This window comes from Oncorhynchus masou, chromosome 3 (assembly GCF_036934945.1).
Source record: "Oncorhynchus masou masou isolate Uvic2021 chromosome 3, UVic_Omas_1.1, whole genome shotgun sequence".
NCBI lineage: Eukaryota > Metazoa > Chordata > Actinopteri > Salmoniformes > Salmonidae > Oncorhynchus > Oncorhynchus masou.
In genome coordinates this window covers 4,036,102-4,062,163 of record NC_088214.1, presented here as the reverse complement: position 1 = coordinate 4,062,163, position 26,062 = coordinate 4,036,102, and the positions used below count along the sequence as shown (strand labels likewise).

Here is a 26,062-nt window from a genome sequence, read left to right as displayed (position 1 = left end):
CAGACAGTTGATCGTCCTCGCAGTGGCAGACCATGTGTATCAACACCTGCACAGGATAGGTACATCCGAACATTTCACCTGCGAGACAGGTACAGGATGGCAACAACAACTGCCCGAGTTACACCAGGAACGCACAATCCCTCCATCAGTGCTCAGACTGTCCGCAATAGGCTTAGAGGCTGGACTTGTAGGCTTGTTGTAAGGCAGGTCCTCACCAGACATCACTGGCAACAGTGTCGCCTTTGGGCACAAACCCAACATCGCTGGACCAGACAGGACTGGCAAAAAGTGCTCTTCACTGAAGAATTGCGATTTTGTCTCACCAGGGGTGATGGTCAGATTCACGTTTATCGTCGAAGGAATGAGTGTTACACTGAGGCCTGTACTCTGGAGCGGGATCGATTTGGAGGTGGAGGGTCCGTCATGGTCTGGGGCGGTGTGTCACAGCATCATCGGACTGAGCTTGTTGTCATTGCAGGCAATCTCAACGCTGTGCGTTACAGGGAAGACATCCTCCTCCCTCATGTGGTACCCTTCCTGCAGGCTTATCCTGACATGACCCTCCAGCATGGCAATGCCACCAGCCATACTGCTCATCCTGACATGACCCTCCAACATGACAATGCCACCAGCCATACTGCTCGTTCTTTGCGTGATTTCCTGCAAGTCAGGAATGTCAGTGTTCTGCCATGGCCAGCGAAGAGCCCGGATCTCAATTCCATTGAGCACGTCTGGGACCTGTTGGATCGGAGGGTGAGGGCTAGGGCCATTCCCCCACAGAAATGTCCGGGAACTTGCAGGTGCCTTGGTGGAAGAGTGGGGTAACATCTCACAGCAAGAACTGGCAAATCTGGTGCAGCCCATGAGGAGGAGATGCACTGCAGTACTTAATGCAGCTGGTGGCCACTCCCGATACTGAATGTTACTTTCGATTTTGACCCCCCCTTTGTTCAGGGACACATTATTCCATTTCTGTTAGTCACATGTCTGTGGAACTTGTTCAGTTTATGTCTCAGTTGTTGAATCTTGTTATGTTCATACAAATATTTACACATGTTAAGTGTGCTGACAATGTCTGACATTTGAAAATAAACTCAGTTGACAGTGAGAGGACGTTTCTTCTTTTTTTTGTTGAGTTTATACTTTTTATTTTATTGAGATAGGAAAGGTAGGAGAAATCGAGAGTCAGAAGAGAAGTTGTTCAGATTCTGTCCCATGCTGACTCCGGTAACCTGGGCTGTACATACAGGCCATCTCATGCACACTGGCTCTTCTGAGAAATCATTGGCTCTTCTGAGAAATCCACACTTCTGATTGGCTCTTCTCAGAAATCCACACTTTTGATTGGCTCTTTTGAGATGTGACTTTCCCCAACAGTACTTTTGATTGTTCAAGATATTTAACGCAAATCCTGCTCAGCAAGCAATCAGTGGACTTTATCTTATTTTATTTATTTAAAAAATCAAATAAAAAATGACACAACAGTATTCATTCACACACCTCGATTGGCTCTTTTGAAAAGATCGGTTTCCTTCAACTGTTCATGAGGAAAGATCGATCTAGGAAGACGTCCTTTTGACTGCGTTGGGACGCATCTGTTAAGAGGTAGCACTCAGCCTAATAGTACTTCTGATGTGACACAGAACTGATCATTGTCTGAACGGTGCCACGCTGACGAAGAAACCCACAGGTACGACTTCCTACTTTCTAGTCTCTTGTCCCTGAAACCAGAGAGTTTCTGTACGCTCCAAGACAATGGACAATAAAGTGTTTTTCTTCTTTTTCAATCTGCCTAAATAATTAGCTACAAACCAGAGGCTATTTTAATTATCTGCCCGAAATGTGATCTTTCCTCTGAGGGGGGAGATTCTTCATTTGGCTTCGGAACAAGAATGTTCCAGAACGGTGTCGAACTTTTGGTCCCAAATGGCACCCTCATCTCTACATAGTCCTCTGGCTCCCAAATGGCACCCTCATCTCTACATAGTCCTCTGGCTCCCAAATGGCACCCTCATCTCTACATAGTCCTCTGGCTCCCAAATGGCACCCTCATCTCTACATAGTCCTCTGGCTCCCAAATGGCACCCTCATCTCTACATAGTCCTCTGGGTCCCAAATGGCACCCTCATCTCTACATAGTCCTCTGGATCCCAAATGGCACCCTCATCTCTACATAGTCCTCTGGGTCTTGGTCAAAGGTACTATTTAGGGAATCCTGTTCTAGCGATCGTAAGATTTGCATTCCAACTTCATGTCCGGTCTGGGTCTTGGTCAAAGGTACTATTTAGGGAATCCTGTTCTAGCCCCGATTTGCTTCCAGTTCCTTTACGGGTCACACACACACACACACACACAGACACACACACAGACACACACACAGACACACACACACAGAGACACACACAGACACACACACACACACACACACACACACACACACACACACACACACAGACACACACAGACACACACACAGACACACACAGACACACACAGACACACACACAGACACACACACACAGACACACAGACACACAGACACACACACACACACAGACACACACACACACAGACACACACACACACACATGCACAGTATTGACTCACTGTTCGGCAGACAGATAGTTGCCTATCTCTGATCTGAGCATCATTCTGACCCAGAATGCATCTCCCTCATGTCGACACTGAGAGGTGCTTTAAGAATATGCTCAGAATGCGGAACAGGAACCAGGAAGAAGGAATCGTCATCACCATGGAAACAAGGCATCCTGTCAGGTGTTTTCCTTTTAGTTCTCCAGTTCATTCACTAGACCCTCAAGTAGTGAATGTCACTCCAGTGCAGAGGTATTCAAAGTCAGGGTCGTGACCCAGGAACTGCAGTGGGGTCACTCCCCCCCCCCAAAAAAAAATAGATACTAAAATGTTATAAATTGGAACCCAAAAATAAGAGTACAAATTATTGTGTGGGACAATATATACAAATGTTTTTGAGAAAGATCATTTAAAATAAAATAAAAATACAATTTTTATTGAGTAACTGTATCTATTGATTTTGATGAGAGATGAAAATGTAATGAATTGAAGATTATTTGTTGATGTAATAATCAAAATGTACCGATTTTTAAAAAAAAAATTTTTTTTTAGGGTCATTAGATTTGGGGTCGCTAAAAAAATATTGGGGAAAATGTCTTTAGACATTCTGATGGAATGGGCTGGGAAAAAAAAGATGGGCTGAAAAAGTTTGAATACCAGCTGTTGTAGTGGAAATATCAAGGAGAGCAAGAGTTGTATTTGACAATGAATCAACTTTCTTCTATTACAAACCGTTATGAATCCTGGCCACTAGGAGGTAAGTTGTGTTTGGTTCTGCTTGGACATGGGGGACGCATGGATGACACATGGGGGACACATGGAGGACACAAGGGGGACACATGGAGGACACATGGGGGACACATGGAGGACACAAGGGGGACACATGGAGGACACATGGGGGACTCATGGAGGACACATGGAAGACACAAGGGGGACACATGGAGGACACATGGAAGACACAAGGGGGACACATGGGGGACACATGGAGGACACATGGGGGACACATGGACATGGGGACACATGGAGGACACCTGGGGGACACATGGAAGACACAAGGGGGACACATGGAGGAGAGGACACATGGAGGACACATGGGGGGCACATGGGGGACACATGGAAGACACAAGGGGGACACATGGAGGGGAGGACACATGGAAGACACATGGAAGACACATGGGGGACACATGGGGACACATGGATGGGGGGACACATGGAAGACACATGGAAGACACATGGAGGACACATGGACACATGGACACATGGGGACACATGGAGGACACATGGGGGACACATGGGGGACACATGGAGGACACATGAGGACCCCGGACTTACAGGAAGAAAACAAAAAAAAGTCCAACGGAACACATGACCAACCTGTTGAAAATGCTACTCAGTTCTCTTCTACCAAAACCCTTCCAACCAGCAGATCCAGGAGCTGTTTACGAACGTCACAACGTTCAGCCATACTGACACTTTATGGCGTAGATTCAGTACAAAAATCAGCTGCATCCATTGATGTTTTACCCTTATTGGAGCTGGGCAATATGGACAGAAACCCAATATACATTTTGATAAATTGCCTGATTTGATGTGTAAATGATAAATAGAACAAAAAACGTTTATAACAATCTGCTCCACATTGTGTTTTTTAAACGATCCTTTAAACTTACTGGTTGTAGTCCTCAATCGTCCCGTTAAAAATCACCCGTTTTAACAAACTGATTCTTAGTTAAAACTTCACGTTTCTCTAATATAGGCTACTTGTGGTAATGAACGACAGCAGCAAAAATGCGTGCGATAAGTGATCAGTGTGGTTGGTGCTGGTCATCAGCCTTTAGTCCTAGTTCATTACAATTCCTGTGTACGTTTCCTCTCGTCTCATCTCTGCAGATCACGTTTTTACACTGTTTTATGGAGATCCTTTCACTGCACAGCAGCATCTGATGGAAACTTACACAGCAACATCCCCAAAGTGAAATCTATTGTCGTGTTGACTATACAGTACTTTATAGTCCTGTCTCTTCAGAGTTGGGCCCATATTTAAAAAGTGTTTTATAATATATTTTTTTATTATAATGAATAAAGATTAGAGGGAATAGGAGGAACCTGATCTTTGCTCATTGATAGGACAAATCTGACCTAAGTTTTCTCTCCCCTGGTCATGATCCAGACACTGGTCTGATCATTTGTTTTCCACCTCTCTTTCTGCTGTTTCTCTCTGCTGTTTCTCTCTGACCTGCTCTCTCTGCTTTCTGCTCTCTCTGCTTTCTCTCTCTCTCTGACCTCTCTCTCTCTCTGCTCTCTCTGCTTTCTGCTCTCTCTGCTTTCTGCTCTCTCTGCTTTCTGCTCTGCTTTCTGCTCTCTCTGCTCTCTGCTCTCTCTCTCTCTCTGACCTCTCTCTCTCTCTGACTGACTCTCTCTCTGCTTTCTGCTCTCTCTGCTTTCTGCTCTCTCTGCTTTCTGCTCTCTCTGCTTTCTGCTCTCTCTGCTCTCTGCTCTCTCTCTCTCTCTGACCTCTCTCTCTCTGCTCTCTCTGCTCTCTCTGCTTTCTGCTCTCTCTGCTCTCTGCTCTCTCTCTCTCTCTGCTCTCTCTCTGACCTCTCTCTCTACTGTCTCTCTCTGCTCTCTGCTCTCTGCTCTCTCTCTCTGCTGCTCTCTCTGCTTTCTGACCTCTCTGCTCTCTCTGCTCTCTCTCCTCTCTCTCTACTGTCTCTCTCTGCTCTCTTTCTGCTGCTTCTCTTGCTCTCTTCTCTCGCTGCTCTTATCTCTCTCTCTCAGAAATGCCCAGAAATGGTCGATAGTGCACATCTGGCAATAAAAACAAGTGATACCTACCAAAGACAGAATGACCAGTCGTTAAACACTTTCCCTCACTAAGAAACACACTGCACACTGCTCATTGTGGTCACTGAGTGTTCTCATGCAGTGAGGGAAAGGAATGTAACAATGCCTCCTGGCCCGGACTTGAATAATGCAGTTCCCATATTTCTCGGGTTGTGATTGGTGGCAACGAGTGGTGGGATCATTGTTGTAGAACTGCAGGATGTCCTGAGGAAGACGCTCAGCGCTCCGGCCTCTACAGGGGCCTCTACAGCACGGCAACATTCAGGGGCAGGGCCAAGAGGCACCTCTATATACTTCTCTTACACCCCATTGGTCTCCTGAGGTGCTGCCCAGGCCTGAAACGTGGGTTAACGTTGGCTGTGGATTGCTCCCTCCTCTCCACCCCCCTTCCGAAGGTACCAGTAGACAAGAATGTATTTGTTAGAGGGACTGAACAGCAACAGAGATTTAGCTCAGCAGCCACGCTAGAACCAGGAGGTATCAGAGTGTTAGCTCAGCAGCCACGCTAGAACCAGGAGGTATCAGGGTGTTAGCTCAGCAGCCACGCTAGAACCAGGAGGTATCAGAGTGTTAGCTCAGCAGCCACGCTAGAACCAGGAGGTATCAGAGTGTTAGCTCAGCAGCCACGCTAGAACCAGGAGGTATCAGAGATTTAGCTCAGCAGCCACGCTAGAACCAGGAGGTATCAGAGTGTTAGCTCAGCAGCCACGCTAGAACCAGGAGGTATCAGAGTGTTAGCTCAGCAGCCACGCTAGAACCAGGAGGTATCAGGGTGTAAGCTCAGGTTGATTGACTGAGCAGGCGGGACAGGTGAGGAGAAAGAAACAGACCGGGGGTAAGTTTTACGATGGTCGTGTTGAAGGTTTTCTCAGTGTTCGTCGATGAGTTTTTAAGCTGCCTGAGTCGTTTCCTGTGGCGGGGAGACAGGAAGTGAAGATGGATTTCTGTCTTCTCTCTCTCTCTCTGTCTCTGTCTCTGTCTTTCTCTTGGGCTGCTTTCTGCAAATGTCCTCTCTCTTACTGAACTGAACTGTTTCCTGTGTGAGAACGCTAACGTGCGTCGACGTCTTCTCGGAAAGATTTGTCGACACTTCGTTGTCCAAAAAACATTTGGACAACATATTTTCGGGATTGCTAACAGGTACGGAAATATGTCTGTAATGTTGACAGGCTCAGTGAGTATGTGACCTGCGTTAAAGGGGTTTGATTGACAGATTGGAAACCTATATTACCACAGGATAATAGATTGGAGAGATGGTGTGTTTTGCACCATTCGGTTCTACTCTTCAAAAAAGATTTTCAATACATTTTTTGGGACACATAGAAAGAAGTCCCAAATGGACATCCTTGACTGTGTTTCTGTTAGTCTCTATGTACTGTATTTCTATATCTCTGTGGTCCTGTTAGTCTCTATGTACTGTATTTCTATATCTCTGTGTTTCTGTTAGTATCTATGTACTGTATGTCTATATCTCTGTGGTCCTGTTAGTCTCTATGTACTGTATGTCTATATCAGTGTGTTTTAACATCCTCGACTGTGTTCCTGTTAGTCTCTATGTACTGTATGTCTATATCTCTATGTTCCTGTTAGTCTCTATGTACTGTATGTCTATATCTCTATGTTCCTGTTAGTCTCTATGTACTGTATGTCTATATCTCTATGTTCCTGTTAGTCTCTATGTACTGTATGTCTATATCTCTATGTTCCTGTTAGTCTCTATGTACAGTATGTCTATATCAGTGTGTTCCTGTTAGTCTCTATGTACTGTATGTCTATATCAGTGTGTTCCTGTTAGTCTCTATGTACCGTATGTCTATATCTCTATCTTCCTGTTAGTATCTATGTACCGTATGTCTATATCAGTGTGTTCCTGTTCGTCTCTATGTACTGTATGTCTATATCTCTGTTCCTGTTAGTCTCTATGTACTGTATGTCTATATCTCTGTTCCTGTTAGTCTCTATGTACCGTATGTCTATATCAGTGTGTTCCTGTTCGTCTCTATGTACTGTATGTCTATATCTCTGTTCCTGTTAGTCTCTATGTATTGTATGTCTATATCTCTGTTCCTGTTAGTCTCTATGTACTGTATGTCTATATCAGTGTTTTCCTGTTAGTCTCTATGTACTGTATGTCTATATCAGTGTGTTCCTATTAGTCTCTATGTACAGTATGTCTATATCAGTGTGTTCCTATTAGTCTCTATGTATTGTATGTCTATATCTCTGTTCCTGTTAGTCTCTATGTACCGTATGTCTATATCAGTGTGTTTTAACACTTCTGCCCAGTTTATTGTTGAAAGGGACCATCCCATCACAGTTTCCTCACTATCTGCTCCCCAACAGAAAGAGAGGAAGTTATGAAATGTAGCCTATTTTTAAATGCTTAACCTTTCCCAATGAATGAAGTCATTCTACTGTGTTGATCTCATAAGGACTACCGTGCTACTTGTTATCTACTGTGTTGATCTGATAAAGACTACCGTGCTACTTGTTATCTACTGTGTTGATCTAATAAGGACTACCGTGCTACTTGTTATCTACTGTCAAATCAAATCAAATTTTATTTGTCACATACACATGGTTAGCAGATGTTAATGCTGTGTTGATCTAAAGGACTACTTGTGCTTCTAGTTCCGACAATGCAGTAATAACCAACAAGTAATCTAACTAACAATTCCTAAACTACTGTCTTATACACAGTGTTGAAGGGGATAAAGAATATGTACATAAGGATATATGAATGAGTGATGGTACAGAGCAGCATAGGCAAGATACAGTAGATGGTATCGAGTACAGTATATACATATGAGATGAGTATGTAAACAAAGTGGCATAGTTAAAGTGGCTAGTGATACATGTATTACATAAGGATGCAGTCAATGATAGAGTACAGTATATACGTATCTATGAGAAGAATAATGTAGGGTAAGTAACATTATATAAGGTAGCATTGTACTGTATGTGCTACTTGTTATCTACTGTGTTGATCTAATAAGGACTACCGTGTTATTTAACTACTTGTTATCTACTGTGTTGATCTCATAAGGACTACCGTGCTACTTGTTATCTACTGTGTTGATCTCATAAGGACTACCGTGCTACTTGTTATCTACTGTGTTGATCTCATAAGGACTACAGTGCTACTTGTTATCTACTGTGTTGATCTCATAAGGACTACCGTGCTACTGTATTGATCTAATAAGGACTTGTTATCTACTGTGTTGATCTAATAAGAACTACCGTTACTTGTTATCTACTGTGTTGATCTCATAAGGACTACCGTGCTACTTGTTATCTACTGTGTTGATCTCATCTACTGTGTTGATCTACCTACCGTGCTGCTTGTTATCTACTGTGTTGATCTAATAAGGACTACCGTGCTACTTGTTATCTACTGTGTTGATCTCATAAGGACTACCGTGCTACTTGTTATCTACTGTGTTGATCTAATAAGAACTACCGTTCTGCTTGTTATCTACTGTGTTGATCTCATAAGGACTACCGTGCTACTTGTTATCTACTGTGTTGATCTCATAAGGACTACCGTGCTACTTGTTATGACTTTGTTGTGTGTTTCACTCTTCTTCTTGTCGATAACATACGGCTCTGTCCGTCTGTGTGTGTTTTTGTTTTTTAGTTTAATGACCAGGTTAAACTCTACGGCTGCTTTTGTTGCCTGTTTGCTGGCTGGTTGATGAATGGTGATTTGGTCTTTCTGTTGAATTTCTCATGTGAGTTTTGAATCCCTTTCCAACAGGCATTAACTTCACGGAAGTGAACCAAGACAAGAAAAAGGTTATATTCGGCGAGATCTACACGTCCATTGACAGTTTGGCATTCACATTTGGCAATGTGTGAGTACGACGTTTGTTTACCTTTTCAACGCCGTTGGCTTTGAGTGCCTCTTTGTCACAGAGCCAAGGATTTACCAGGGATTGTGGGAAAGATTTAGACCTAAGCCTGCTAACAGGGAAAAAACATTACATTTCTTGTAAACAGTAGAATTAATTTTAAAAAAAGGTTCATATTTACTATGTCACCACAACATTTTATTTATTTAAACTGAGCATTGTTAGTTGACGGTATAAATAAATATGTAATAACTTTTAGTGTTTGACACTTGTCTTTTACGCTATGGTCTTGGACACCTGACATTGTTATTTAATGGCATAGATATGTTATAATCTTTAGTCTCGGATCTTTAGTTTCGTTAATCTTGCTCACATGACGTTGTTATTTATGCTGACTCGTCCTCTCCCTCCTCAGAGTGTCTGACTTCCTTATGGGAGATGTGGACAGCCAATCAGGGTTGGGGATCCCCCAGACCAGAAGAAGCAGGGTAAGCCAATCAGGACTCACACGTCAAGGGTGCATTCGGGAAATGCTTGAAATGTCGGCTGAACAGTGTTGAATTGAATGTTTAGTTTACTGAACCGTATCAGTCGAGTATATAAAAGAGCAAAAGTGCAATATGTTGGTAGACTATAAAATGTGTGTATTTTGTTTCATTTCTAGTCCTTTGAGAACCTCTCTGTGGATTCTGGGGGTATGTTCCAGAGAAGAAAGGCCTTGTGGGTAAGTGTCTCGCTTCACTCCTTCCTCTTTCTCTTTCTTTTATGGTTTCTCTTCTTTCCCCCTCCTCCTTCCTTCTTCCTGTTTCACTCTTCTTCCTGTTTCACTCTTCTTCCTGTTTCACTCTTCTTCTTGTTTCACTCTCCTTCTTGTTTCACTCTCTTCTTGTTTCACTCTTCTTCCTGTTTCACTCTTCTTCTGTTTCACTCTTCTTCTTGTTTCACTCTCCTTCTTGTTTCTCTCTTCTTGTTTCTTTCTTGTTTCTCTCTTCTTGTTTCACTCTTCTTGTTTCACTTCCTTGTTTCTCTCTCCTTGTTTCACTTTCTTGTTTCTCTCTTCTTGTTTCTCTCTTCTTGTTTCTCTCTTCTTGTTTCACTCTTCTTCTTGTTTCTCTTCTTCCTGTTTCACTCTCCTTCTTGTTTCTCTCTTCTTGTTTCACTCTTCTTCTTGTTTCACTCTTCTTGTTTCTCTCTTATTGTTTCTCTCTTCTTCTTGTTTCACTCTTCTTCTTGTTTCACTCTTCTTCTTGTTTCACTCTTCTTCTTGTTTCACTCTTCTTCTTGTTTCACTCTTCTTGTTTCACTCTTCCTGTTTCTCTCTTCTTCTTGTTTCTCCCTTCTTCTTGTTTCACTCTTCTTGTTTCACTCTTCCTGTTTCACTCTTCTTCTTGTTTCTCTCTTCTTCTTGTTTCACTCTTCTTCTTGTTTCACTCTTCTTCACTCTTCCTGTTTCACTCTTCTTCTTATTTCTCTCTTCTTCTTGTTTCACTCTTCTTCTTGTTTCACTCTTCTTTCTCTTCCTGTTTCACTCTTCTTCTTGTTTCACTCTTCTTCTTGTTTCTCTTCTTATTGTTTCACTCTTCTTCTTGTTTCACTCTTCTTCTTGTTTCACTCTTCTTGTTTCACTCTTCTTCTTGTTTCACTCTTCTTGTTTCACTCTTCCTGTTTCTCTCTTCTTCTTGTTTCTCTCTTCTTCTTGTTTCACTCTTCCTGTTTCACTCTTCTTCTTGTTTATCTCTTCTTCTTGTTTCTCTCTTCTTCTTGTTTCACTCTTCTTCTTGTTTCTCTCTTCTTCTTGTTTCACTCTTCTTGTTTCACTCTTCCTGTTTCACTCTTCTTCTTGTTTCACTCTTCTTCTTGTTTCACTCTTCTTCTTGTTTCACTCTTCTTCCTGTTTCTCTCTTCTTCTTGTTTCTCTCTTCTTCTTGTTTCACTCTTCTTGTTTCACTCTTGTTTCTCTCTTGTTTTTCTTGTTTCTCTCTTCTGGTTTTTCCCTTCTTCTTTTCTCTCAACAGCAGCCCCGGTTGCCCAACTCCGTTGTGGTCTCAACTTTCTGTTGAGAGTTAGAATATTAGAATACACCAAGGTGCAATTCTGAAATTGGGTTGTGCATCAGCAGTTTTTCTCATGTTATGTTAGTCACTGACAGTCACTCAATGAGTCATTCCGTGTCATTTCACAGCAAGCCATGACACCCACTGTATCAGATTGTTTCTATAGTTAGAAACATACAAATATTATTCCTGCAACAATATTTTGTCGAAATTGAATTAGATCTCTTGAGAAATTCAGCTAATAGATTGCACCCACATTGGCCTTTTTTCATTTTTAGGACTCGCATAATATTAAATAAATATAGTACCCAACATCTGATTTGAACTAAACTTCTTTCTACCATTGAGTAACACATGAGCAATCCAACAAAATGGTCAAAAGCCATCCATGGACCCCACACCCCATGCCACTCCCACCCCAACAACCAGTGTACATTATCAGTTCTATGTCTGACAAGTAGTATGAAGCTGCTGCTTGGAGTATTGTTTCTTCATACTATGTGTTTACAGCTGGGACAGAAGAGGGTCACTAGACAGCCCACAGTGTGTTTACAGCTGGGACAGAAGAGGGTCATTAGACAGCCCACAGTGTGTTTACAGCTGGGACAGAAGAGGGTCACTAGACAGCCCACAGTGTGTTTACAGCTGGGACAGAAGAGGGTCATTAGACAGCCCACAGTGTGTTTACAGCTGGGACAGAAGAGGGTCATTAGACAGCCCACAGTGTGTTTACAGCTGGGACAGAAGAGGGTCATTAGACAGCCCACAGTGTGTTTACAGCTGGGACAGAAGAGGGTCACTAGACAGCCCACAGTGTGTTTACAGCTGGGACAGAAGAGGGTCACTAGACAGCCCACAGTGTGTTTACAGCTGGGACAGAAGAGGTCATTAGACAGCCCACAGTGTGTTTACAGCTGGGACAGAAGAGGGTCACTAGACAGCCCACAGTGTGTTTACAGCTGGGACAGAAGAGGGTCACTAGACAGCCCACAGCGTGTTTACAGCGGGGACAGAAGAGGGTCATTAGACAGCCCACAGTGTGTTTACAGCTGGGACAGAAGAGGGTCACTCGACAGCCCACAGTGTGTTTACAGCTGGGACAGAAGAGGGTCACTAGACAGCCCACAGTGTGTTTACAGCTGGGACAGAAGAGGGTCATTCGACAGCCCACAGCGTGTTATCCAGACAACCACATCTTGTTGGGTGGAGGTGTCACTCTGCCACGGCCCGTTTCATTTGGTATCCGTTGGGGACGGCTTTGGGCAGGATTCCATTCCCCCTGGGTTGTGTTGTACCCGGTCTACCGATAAGAAAAGAACGTGACGTTATGACTATATCTACTGTTCCCTGAAGGAGGTAAAATGAGGTTACGCCGCATGTTTGGCCCCGTGCCGCCAGGTTGTGGGCTCGGTGAAGAGCGATACTGAAGTGATAGAATGAATCGAAAGCCTCATGGGTTATCACCTGTGGGCTCGGTGAAGAGCGGTCCCGGAAGTGATGGAATGAATCGAAAGCCTCATGGGTTATCACCTGTGGGCTCGGTGAAGAGCGGTACGGAAGTGATGGAATGAATCGAAAGCCTCATGGGTTATCACCTGTGGGCTCGGTGAAGAGCGGTACGGAAGTGATGGAATGAATCGAAAGCCTCATGGGTTATCACCTGTGGAAGGCGGGGGGGCTTCCCAGCGAGGTCGGGGATTTCATTGGCCATGTCAGGTGTGATTTTAGTTCTTCAATCGGAGTCGTAAGAGTACAGATCCCTCCCATTAGTTGTGTTGTACCTCGTTTCCCTCCTTCAGAGAACTGTAGTTATAGATAACGTTACGCTTTCAGTCCTGGGCTGTGCTGTAGGGTTTTCCTCCAAATAGCTGACATTCTTTAGCTGCTTAGAAATAGTTTTGTCTGAGAGATGGAAAACATGTGTTATCCATATGGCACCCTGTTCCCTACATCACGTGGTTCGTAAAACTACAGCTGTGGACTAACAGTGAAATGCTTACTGACGGGCCCTTCCCAAAACAATGATAACATATAATATGAAGATGAAGAATAAATACACAATAAGTAACAATAGCATGGCTATATACAGGGAGTACCATGGCTATACACAGGACGCTCCCTCCTAGTGGTAGCCTAGTGGTTAGAGTGTAGAGGCGGCAGGGTGTAGTGGTTAGGCGGCAGGGTAGCCTAGTGGTTAGAGTGTAGAGGCGGCAGGGTAGCCTAGTGGTTATAGTGTAGAGGCGGCAGGGTAGCCTAGTGGTTAGAGTGTAGAGGCGGCAGGGTAGCCTAGTGGTTAGAGTGTAGAGGAGGGTAGCCTAGTGGTTAGAGTGTAGAGGCGGCAGGGTAGCCTAGTGGTTAGAGTGTAGAGGCGGCAGGGTAGCCTAGTGGTTAGAGTGTAGAGGAGGCAGGGTAGCCTAGTGGTTAGAGTGGAGAGGCGGCAGGGTAGCCTTGTGGTTAGAGTGTAGAGGCGTCAGGGTAGCCTAGTGGTTAGAGTGTAGAGGCGGCAGGGTAGCCTAGTGGTTAGAGTGTAGTGGTTAGGAGGGAGGCAGGGTAGCCTAGTGGTAGTGGTTAGAGTGTGTAGAGGCCTAGTGGTTAGAGTGTAGGCAGGGTAGCCTAGTGGTTAGAGTGTAGAGGCGGCAGGGTAGCCTAGTGGTTATAGTGTAGAGGAGGCAGGGTAGCCTAGTGGTTAGAGTGTAGAGGCGGCAGGGTAGCCTAGTGGTTAGAGTGTAGAGGCGGCAGGGTAGCCTAGTGGTTAGAGTGTAGAGGCGGCAGGGTAGCCTAGTGGTTATAGTGTAGAGGAGGCAGGGTAGCCTAGTGGTTATAGTGTAGAGGAGGCAGGGTAGCCTAGTGGTTAGAGTGTAGAGGCGGCAGGGTAGCCTAGTGGTTAGAGTGTAGAGGCGGCAGGCCTAGTGGTTAGCCTAGTGGTTAGAGTGTAGAGGCGGCAGGGTAGCCTAGTGGTTATAGTGTAGAGGAGGCAGGGTAGCCTAGTGGTTAGAGTGTAGAGGCGGCAGGGTAGCCTAGTGGTTAGAGTGTAGAGGAGGCAGGGTAGCCTAGTGGTTAGAGTGTAGAGGCGGCAGGGTAGCCTAGTGGTTAGAGTGTAGAGGCGGCAGGGTAGCCTAGTGGTTAGAGTGTAGAGGAGGCCTAGTGGTTAGCCTAGTGGTTAGAGTGTAGAGGCGGCAGGGTAGCCTAGTGGTTAGCCCTAGTGGTTAGAGTGTAGAGGAGGCAGGGTTAGCCTAGCCTAGTGGTTAGAGTGTAGAGGAGGCAGGGTAGCCTAGTGGTTAGAGTGTAGAGGCGGCAGGGTAGCCTAGTGGTTAGAGTGTAGAGGCGGCAGGGTAGCCTAGTGGTTAGAGTGTAGAGGCGGCAGGGTAGCCTAGTGGTTAGAGTGTAGAGGCGGCAGGGTAGCCTAGTGGTTAGAGTGTAGAGGCGGCAGGGTAGCCTAGTGGTTAGAGTGTAGAGGCGGCAGGGTAGCCTAGTGGTTAGAGTGTAGAGGCGGCAGGGTAGCCTAGTGGTTAGAGTGTAGAGGCGGCAGGGTAGCCTAGTGGTTAGAGCGTTGGACTAGTAACTGGAAGGTTGCAAGTTGCAAGTTCAAACCCCCGAGCTGACAAGGTACAAATCTGTCGTTCTACCCCTGAACAGTCAGTTAACCCCACTGTTCCTAGGCCGTCATTGAAAATAAGAATTTGTTCTTAACTGACTTGCCTAGTTAAATAAAGGTAAAATTTAAATAAATAAATAAAATCTTCTCCGTCCTACTTTGATCCTCCTGTATTACCTCTCCAGGCCCAGAGGTGGCGCTGTCTAAAGAGGAGGAGGTTGACGTGATCCTGCAGAAGAACGACAGCGGGGTGGAGTCTGCTCTGCTCTATGCCAAGGCCTGGTCCAAGTACACCAAGGATCTGCTGGCCTGGGTCGACAAACGCCTGGGACTGGGTTAGTGAGACGCGCACAAACGCAAGCGCGCATACAGACACACACATATCACCACAACCAACAATCCAATCACACATTCACACGGACTTATCTGCTATGTCTTCCCCCAGACATTGAATGTGCCAAAAGTTATGCCAAAATGGCAGAATCTGCAAAGACGCTCGCGAGTCAACAGGTAATATATTTTTGACTGATTTTTAACAATAGTCGCACAAACACATACCACAGACATAAAATGTAAGCTTTAAAACTGAACCTCCTCAACTCACAGTGCACACATCAACATCAAAATAGAATGTGACTACTAATATGTTTCCATATGTTCGTCTTGCCCACAGGGCTACATGCCGTTCAGAGATATCTATATTTCTACGTTTAAGAATGACATTGAGTATAGCCAACTCCTCCTGCAGACTGCCACTGCCCTGCAGACCAACAAATTCATACAGGTATGAATGACAGTCTTTATAGGGGTCAGTGACAGTCTTTATAGGGGTCAACGACAGTCTTTATAAGGGTCAACGACAGTCTTTATAGGGGGTCAACGACAGTCTTTATAGGGGGTCAACGACAGTCTTTATAGGGGTCAGAGACAGTCTTTATAAGGGTCAGTGACAGTCTGTATAGGGGTCAACGACAGTCTTTATAGGGGTCAACGACAGTCTTTATAGGGGTCAACGACAGTCTTTATAGGGGTCAGTGGCAGTCTTTATAGGGGTCAGTGACAGTCTTTATTTATAGAGGTCAGTGACAGTCTTTATAGGGGTCAGTGACAGTCTTTATAGGGGTCAACGACAGTCTTTATAGGGGTCAACGACAGTCTTTATAGGGGTCAGTGACAGTCTTTATAGGGGTCAGTGACAGTCTTTATAGGGGTCAACGACAGTCTTTATAGGGGTCAACGACAGTCTTTATAGGGGTCAACGACAGTCTTTATAGGGGTCAACGACAGTCTTTATAGGGGTCAACGACAGTCTTTTTAGGGGTCAACGACAGTCTTTATAGGGGTCAACGACAGTCTTTATAGGAGTCAGTGACAGTCTTTATAGGGGTCAACGACAGTCTTTATAGGGGTCAGTGACAGTCTTTATAGGGGTCAGTGACAGTCTTTATAGGGGTGACAGTCTTTATACAGTCTTTATAGGGGTCAGTGACAGTCTTTATAGGGGTCAGTGACAGTCTTTATAGGGGTCAGTGACAGTCTTTATAGGGGTCAACGACAGTCTTTATAGGGGTCAACGACAGTTTTTATAGGGGTCAACGACAGTCTTTATAAGGGTCAGTGGCAGTCTTTATAGGGGTCAGTGACAGTCTTTATAGGGGTCAGTGACAGTCTTTATAGGGGTCAACGACAGTCTTTATAGGGGTCAACGACAGTCTTTATAGGGGTCAGTGACAGTCTTTATAGGGGTCAGTGACAGTCTTTATAGGGGTCAGTGACAGTCTTTATAGGTGCCAACAAAACTTCAAGACTCAAAATCAGGTAGAGAATGATCTTGTCTCTGATAAGGCAACAATGTATCATTAGGGTTCAAAGTAATTTGTGGGAAAGTGATGTGATATAATGGAATGTACACTATACTATAGTTGGTGCCTCTCCTCTCTGCATCCTGTAGCCACTGTTGTCCAGAAAGACTGAGCTGGACAAACTGAGGAAAGACCTCAAGGAGCAGTGGCAGAGAGAACAGAAGAAAATGGTATGTGGGACTTCTGTCCCTGTTTTCTCTGTGTATGTTCCTGTATCCTCCCTATAACACACCTGTGTTCCTGTATCCTCCCTATAACACACCTGTGTTCCTGTATCCTCCATATAACACACCTGTCTACCTGTATCCTCCCTATAACACACCTGTGTTCCTGTATCCTCCCTATGACACACCTGTGTTCCTGTATCCTCCCTATAACACACCTGTGTTCCTGTATCCTCCCTATAACACACCTGTGTTCCTGTATCCTCCCTATAACACACCTGTGTTCCTGTATCCTCCCTATAACACACCTGTGTTCCTGTATCCTCCCTATAACACACCTGTCTACCTGTATCCTCCCTATAACACACCTGTGTTCCTGTATCCTCCCTATAACACACCTGTGTTCCTGTATCCTCCCTATAACACACCTGTGTACCTGTGTACCTGTGTACCTGTATCCTCCCTATAACACACCTGTCTACCTGTGCACCTGTCTACCTGTATCCTCCCTATAACACACCTGTGTTCCTGTATCCTCCCTATAACACACCTGTGTTCCTGTATCCTCCCTATAACACACCTGTGTTCCTGTATCCTCCCTATAACACACCTGTGTTCCTGTATCCTCCCTATAACACACCTGTGTTCCTGTATCCTCCCTATAACACACCTGTGTTCCTGTATCCTCCCTATAACACACCTGTGTTCCTGTATCCTCCCTATAACACACCTGTGTTCCTGTATCCTCCCTATAACACACCTGTCTACCTGTATCCTCCCTATAACACACCTGTGTTCCTGTATCCTCCCTATAACACACCTGTGTTCCTGTATCCTCCCTATGACACACCTGTGTTCCTGTATCCTCCCTATAACACACCTGTGTTCCTGTATCCTCCCTATAACACACCTGTCTACCTGTGCACCTGTCTACCTGTATCCTCCCTATAACACACCTGTCTACCTGTGCACCTGTCTACCTGTATCCTCCCTATAACACACCTGTCTACCTGTGCACCTGTCTATGTATCCTCCCTATAACACACCTGTCTACCTGTGTACCTGTATCCTCCCTATTACACACCTGTGTACCTGTCTACCTGTATCCTCCCTATAACACACCTGTCTACCTGTCTACCTGTATCCTCCCTATAACACACCTGTCTACCTGTCTACCTGTATCCTCCCTATTACACACCTGTGTACCTGTCTACCTGTATCCTCCCTATAACACACCTGTGTTCCTGTATCCTCCCTATAACACACCTGTCTACCTGTCTACCTGTATCCTCCCTATAACACACCTGTGTACCTGTCTACCTGTATCCTCCCTATAACACACAGTGTGTCTACCTGTCCACCTGTATCCTCCCTATAACACAGAGTGTGTGTACTTCTCTCACCTGACTGTATCCTCCCCTCTCCCCCTCAGCAAGAGTCCGAGGCGGCTCTACGTAAGGCTCGGTGGACCCAGACCCAGAGGAGAGACGAGTACCACAAGGCCCAGTCCTCAGCCAGCCGCTCCCAGGAGGAACAGTCCAAACAGCTGGACAAGAAGAGGAAACTGGAAGAGGAGGCTCTACAGAAGGTATGAGGGGAGAAATATACTGATGTTTTTAATGAGCTGAAATAAAACATCCCAGAAATGTTCCATACCCACCTAAATCTTTTTTTCTCTCATATGTTTTGCACACATTTGTTTACATATTCTGTTAGTGAGTATTTCTCCTTTGACAAGATAATCATCCACCTTACAGGTGCAGCATATCAAGAAGCTGATTAAACAGTGTGATAATTACATAGGTGCACCTTGTGCTGGGGACAATAAAAGGCCACTCTAAAATGTGCAGTTTTGTACAGCATCGTGTGGGCGAGTGGTTTGCTGATGTCAATGTTGTGAACAGAGCGCCGCATGGTGGCGGTGGGGATATGGTATGGTGCAGGCATAAGCTACGGACAACAAACACAATTTCATTTTATCAATGGCAATTTCAATGCCCTTCAGTGATGAGATCCTGAGGCCAATTGTTGTGCCATTCATCCACCACCATCACGACCCCATGTCGCAAGGATCAGTACACAATTCCTGGAAGCTGAAGATGTCCCAGTTTTTCCATGGCCTGCACACTCACCAGGCACGTCACCCATTGAGCATGTTCGGGATGCTCTGGATTGATGTGTAAAACAGCGTGTTCCAGTTCCCTCCAATATCCAGCAACTTCACACAGCCATTGAAGAGGAGTAAGACAACATTCCGCAAGTCACAATCAACTGCCTGATCAACTCTATGTGAAGGAGATGTGTCACGCTGCATGAGGCAAATGGTGGTCACACCAGATACGGACTGGTTTTCTGATCCACACCTCTACCTAGTTTTAAGGTATTTGTGACCAACAGATGCATATCTGTATTCCCAGTCATGTGAAATCCATAGATTAGGGTGTGCAAACTTTTTGGATCAAGAGCCACATCGGAATTTTGAAGTTCAATGGAGGTCTGCATTTTTTGGGGGACCAATTGTTTGTTAAAATCAATTTGCGGGGGCCTCCCGAGTGGCACAACGGTCTGAGGCAGTATTACAGACCCGGGTTCGATCTCAGGCTGTGTCAAAGCTGGCCGTGACTGGGAGGCCCATGAGGCGGCGCACAATTGGCCCAGCGTCGTCCGGGTTAGTAGAGGGTTTGGAAGGCCGAGATTTCCTCGTCCCATCGCACTCTAGTGACTCCTGTGGCGAGCCGGGTCCGTTCACGCTGACACGGTCGCCAGGTGTACGGTGTTTTCCTCCCGGGTTAATCGAGCAGTTAGGTCGTGTTTCGGAGGACGCACGGCTCTCGACCTTCTTCTCTCCCGAGTTCGTAAGGGAGTTGTAGCGAAGGGACAAGACTGTAACTACCAATCGCCACGGAATTGGGGAGAAAAGCATATTAATTTCTCTTGAATTTATATAAGATTTATTTATTTATATGAGCTGTAACATCATTAAAATGGTTGCATTTTGCATTTATATTTTTGACGTAGGGGATGCCCTGACTCCTATAAGCACTTTCCTGCTGATGTGTTACTGATCTCTGTACCCCTGTGTTACTGATCTCTGTACCCCTGTGTTACTGATCTCTGTACCCCTGTGTTACTGATCTCTGTACCCCTGTGTTACTGATCTCTGTACCCCTGTGTTACTGATCTCTGTACCCCTGTGTTACTGATCTCTGTACCCCTGTGTTACTGATCTCTGTACCCCTGTGTTACTGATCTCTGTACCCCTGTGTTACTGATCTCTGTACCCCTGTGTTACTGATCTCTGTACCCCTGTGTTACTGATCGCCGTACCCCTGTGTTACTGATCTGTGTTACTGATCTCCGTACCCCTGTGTTACTGATCTCCGTACCCCTGTGTTACTGATCTCCGTACCCCTGTGTTACTGATCTCCGTACCCCTGTGTTACTGATCTCAGTACCCCTGTGTTACTGATCTCCGTACCCCTGTGTTACTGATCTCCGTACCCCTGTGTTACTGATCTCTGTACCCCTGTGTTACTGATCTCTGTACCCTGTGTTACTGATCTCTGTACCCCTGTGTTACTGATCTCTGTACCCCTGTGTTACTGATCTCTGTACCCCTGTGTTACTGATCTCTGTACCCCTGTGTTACTGATCTCTGTACCCCTGTGTTACTGATCTCTGTACCCCTGTGTTACTGATCTCCGTACCCCTGTGTTACTGATCTCCTGTGTTACTGATCTCCGTACCCCTGTGTTACTGGTCTCTGTACCCCTGTGTTACTGATCTCTGTACCCCTGTGTTACTGATCTCTGTACCCTGTGTTACTGATCTCTGTACCCCTGTGTTACTGATCTCTGTACCCCTGTGTTACTGATCTCCGTACCCCTGTGTTACTGATCTCTGTACCCCTGTGTTACTGATCTCTATACCCCTGTGTTACTGATCTCTGTACCCCTGTGTTACTGATCTCTACCCCTGTGTTACTGATCTCTGTACCCTGTGTTACTGATCTCTGTACCCCTGTGTTACTGATCTCTGTACCCCTGTGTTACTGATCTCTGTACCCCTGTGTTACTGATCTCCGTACCCCTGTGTTACTGATCTCTGTACCCCTGTGTTACTGATCTCTGTACCCCTGTGTTACTGATCTCTGTACCCCTGTGTTACTGATCTCTGTACCCCTGTGTTACTGATCTCCGTACCCCTGTGTTACTGATATCCGTCCCTGTGTTACTGATCTCCGTACCCCTGTGTTACTGATCTCCGTACCCCTGTGTTACTGATCTCTGTACCCCTGTGTTACTGATCTCTGTACCCCTGTGTTACTGATCTCTGTACCCCTGTGTTACTGATCTCTGTACCCCTGTGTTACTGATCTCTGTACCCTGTGTTACTGATCTCTGTACCCCTGTGTTACTGATCTCCGTACCCTGTGTTACTGATCTCCGTACCCTGTGTTACTGATCTCTGTACCCCTGTGTTACTGATCTCTGTACCCCTGTGTTACTGATCTCCGTGTGTTACTGATCTCCGTACCCCTGTGTTACTGATCTCCGTACCCCTGTGTTACTGATCTCTGTACCCCTGTGTTACTGATCTCCGTACCCCTGTGTTACTGATCTCCGTACCCCTGTGTTACTGATCTCCGTACCCCTGTGTTACTGATCTCCGTACCCCTGTGTTACTGATCTCTGTACCCCTGTGTTACTGATCTCTGTACCCCTGTGTGGCTGATCTCTGTACCCCTGTGTTACTGATCTCCGTACCCCTGTGTTACTGATGTATAACTAGCCTGTTAGAGGGCCTCCAAGGCTCCTGTGTAGTTCTGAAAGAATTGAACAGGTGAGATAGATCCACACTCATTCAGATAATAACAGGTGAGATAGATCCACACTCATTCAGATAATAACAGGTGAGATAGATCCACACTCATTCAGATAATAACAGGTGAGATAGATCCACACTCATTCAGATAATAACAGGTGAGATAGATCCACACTCATTCAGATAATAACAGGTGAGATAGATCCACACTCATTCAGATAATAACAGGTTAGATAGATCCACACTCATTCAGATAATAACAGGTGAGATAGATCCACACTCATTCAGATAATAACAGGTGAGATAGATCCACACTCATTCAGATAATAACAGGTGAGATAGATCCACACTCATTCAGATAATAACAGGTGAGATAGATCCACACTCATTCAGATAATAACAGGTGAGATAGATCCACACTCATTCAGATAATAACAGGTGAGATAGATCCACACTCATTCAGATAATAACAGGTGAGATAGATCCACACTCATTCAGATAATAACAGGTGAGATAGATCCACACTCATTCAGATAATAACAGGTGAGATAGATCCACACTCATTCAGATAATAACAGGTGAGATAGATCCACACTCATTCAGATAATAACAGGTGAGATAGATCCACACTCATTCAGATAATAACAGGTGAGATAGATCCACACTCATTCAGATAATAACAGGTGAGATAGATCCACACTCATTCAGATAATAACAGGTGAGATAGATCCACACTCATTCAGATAATAACAGGTGAGATAGATCCACACTCATTCAGATAATAACAGGTGAGATAGATCCACACTCATTCAGATAATAACAGGTGAGATAGATCCACACTCATTCAGATAATAACAGGTGAGATAGATCCACACTCATTCAGATAATAACAGGTGAGATAGATCCACACTCATTCAGATAATAACAGGTGAGATAGATCCACACTCATTCAGATAATAACAGGTGAGATAGATCCACACTCATTCAGATAATAACAGGTGAGATAGATCCACACTCATTCAGATAATAACAGGTGAGATAGATCCACACTCATTCAGATAATAACAGGTGAGATAGATCCACACTCATTCAGATAATAACAGGTGAGATAGATCCACACTCATTCAGATAATAACAGGTGAGATAGATCCACACTCATTCAGATAATAACAGGTGAGATAGATCCACACTCATTCAGATAATAACAGGTGAGATAGATCCACACTCATTCAGATAATAACAGGTGAGATAGATCCACACTCATTCAGATAATAACAGGTGAGATAGATCCACACTCATTCAGATAATAACAGGTGAGATAGATCCACACTCATTCAGATAATAACAGGTGAGATAGATCCACACTCATTCAGATAATAACAGGTGAGATAGATCCACACTCATTCAGATAATAACAGGTGAGATAGATCCACACTCATTCAGATAATAACAGGTGAGATAGATCCACACTCATTCAGATAATAACAGGTGAGATAGATCCACACTCATTCAGATAATAACAGGTGAGATAGATCCACACTCATTCAGATAATAACAGGTGAGATAGATCCACACTCATTCAGATAATAACAGGTGAGATAGATCCACACTCATTCAGATAATAACAGGTGAGATAGATCCACACTCATTCAGATAATAACAGGTGAGATAGATCCACACTCATTCAGATAATAACAGGTGAGATAGATCCACACTCATTCAGATAATAACAGGTGAGATAGATCCACACTCATTCAGATAACAGGTTATGCCATTCCTCTCCCTCTCTCTCTATCTCTCTCTATCTCTCTCTATCTCTCTCTCTCTCTCTCTCTCTCTCTCTCTCTCTCTCTCTCTATCTCTCCCTCTCTCTATCTCTCTCTCTATCTCTCTATCTCAGGCTGAGGATGCCAGAGACCAGTACAGAGTGTGTGTAACTGATGCAGGAGCCAGGAGGGCAGAGCTGGCCAGCACCAAGACAGACATCCTCATTCAGATCAGAGAACTGCTGGCTCAGTGTGACCTCACACTCAAAGCTGTAAGTTATAGTCTCTTCAGGAGTATCAGGAGCCAGGCTTGACATGAGTATAGCTCCGGAGTTTATCTGAATCTGATCAAAATGGGTCTGTATATAAGGGTGTCATATATAAACATTGTCCAATGTTGTTGTTTTTTTTTTTTTTAAAGGGGCAAAATGCCGGAAATCCTATTTGAAAGCATTCTAACTTTCCCCCTCTCTCTCTCTCTCTTTCTCCAGGTGACCGTCAACTGGCTCCAGCTGCAGCAGGCCCAGACCGTGTCTCTCCCCGGCCACTACCAGGCCCTGTGTGAAAACGCTAAGATGTACGAGCCTGGACAGAGATACGCCGAGTTTGTCCGTAATCTTCCCAAAGATCAGTTACACATGGAGTCCTTCTCCGTTGATGAACGGTTAGTCAACTTATACTCACTTACATACTTAGGCTTTGTCTCAAATGACATCGGAGTCCACAAAGACCTCGCCAGTACACTAAATATTGATTTGTGCTCCATTTAGATTTTTTGGGGGACTTACAAGTCCTACGTCAAGGTTCACTGAGAGTGAATAACACAAGGCATAGGGGCATTTGGAACAAGCATTTTAAAACAACAACTAAAGGTCAAAGTTTAGTCTTCAGTCATTGTTTTGTTTTCGTCAAGTCCTAACGTTTAACCAGGTGTTTCATTGCAGTTTCACTTTTGTTTTTTTGCTAGAGACACAAACAGAATCGGAGAGAAAATGAAAACAGTTTCAGTTTGATTGTGGACTGGCGCCTTTTCCCTCATAAACTCCCATTGTCTTCCATGTTCTGTTACTGTCCGTGTACAGTAGTACTGACTTCTCACAAAGAGTAACACTATGAGACAGAGAGAGATAGCGAGATAGAAGGGGTGTGAGGGGTTTGGGGGAGAAGGACAGAGGGAGAGAGAGTAGGGAGAGAGAGTAGGGAGAGAGAGTAGGGAGAGAGAGTAGGGAGAGAGAGTAGGGAGAGAGAGTAGGGAGAGAGAATAAGGGAGAGAGAGTATAAGGGAGGGGAGGGAGTAAGGGGAGAGCGAGTAGGGGAGGGGGAGAGTAAGGAGAGAGAGAGTAAGGGAGGGAGAGTGAGTAGGAGAGCGAGTAGGGAGAGTGAGTAGGGAGAGTGAGTGAGTTAGGGAGAGACCTTACTTGCTACCTTACTTGCTTTGGCAATGTTAACACATGTTTCCCACACATGTTTCCCATGCCAATAAAGCCCTTGAATTGAGTAGTAGGGAGAGAGAGTAGTAGGGAGAGTGAGTTAGGGAGGGTGAGTGAGTAGGGAGAGAGAGTGAGTAGGGAGAGAGAGTGAGTTAGGGAGAGAGAGTGAGTTAGGGAGAGAGAGTGAGTTAGGGAGAGAGAGAGAGTAGTAGGGAGAGAGTTGAATTCGAGCCCTAGGGAGAGTGAGTGAGTTAGGGAGAGACCTTACTTGCTACCTTACTTGCTTTGGCAATGTTAACACATGTTTCCCACACATGTTTCCCATGTCAATAAAGCCCTTGAATTGAATTGAATTGAGTAGTAGGGAGAGAGAGTAGTAGGGAGAGTGAGTTAGGGAGGGTGAGTGAGTGAGTTAGGGAGAGAGAGTGAGTTAGGGAGAGAGAGTGAGTTAGGGAGAGAGAGTGAGTTAGGGAGGGTGAGTGAGTAGGGAGAGAGAGTGAGTTAGGGAGGGTGAGTGAGTTAGGGAGGGTGAGTGAGTAGGGAGAGAGAGTGAGTTAGGGAGGGTGAGTGAGTTAGGGAGGGTGAGTGAGTTAGGGAGAGAGAGTGAGTTAGGGAGAGAGAGTGAGTTAGGGAGAGAGAGTGAGTTAGGGAGAGAAAGTGAGTTAGGGAGAGAGAGTGAGTGAGTTAGGGAGGGTGAGTGAGTAGGGAGAGAGAGTGAGTTAGGGAGGGTGAGTGAGTTAGGGAGAGAGAGTGAGTTAGGGAGAGAGAGTGAGTTAGGGAGGGTGAGTGAGTTAGGGAGGGTGAGTGAGTTAGGGAGAGAGAGTGAGTTAGGGAAAGAGAGTGAGTTAGGGAGAGAGTGTGAGTTAGGGAGAGAGAGTGAGTTAGGGAGGGAGAGTGAGTTAGGGAGGGTGAGTGAGTTAGGGAGGGTGAGTGAGTTAGGGAGAGAGAGTGAGTTAGGGAGAGAGAGTGAGTTAGGGAGAGAGAGTGAGTTAGGGAGAGAGAGTGAGTTAGGGAGGGTGAGTGAGTTAGGGAGGGTGAGTGAGTAGGGAGAGAGAGTGAGTTAGGGAGGGTGAGTGATTT

The 26,062-nt window shown here is 45.0% G+C and overlaps 1 pseudogene; it reads left to right on the top strand.

Annotated features, from left to right (window-relative positions):
• Nucleotides 1-26,062, top strand: part of LOC135509039 (rho GTPase-activating protein 29-like) — a 67,454-nt pseudogene that overhangs the window by 16,103 nt on the left and 25,289 nt on the right.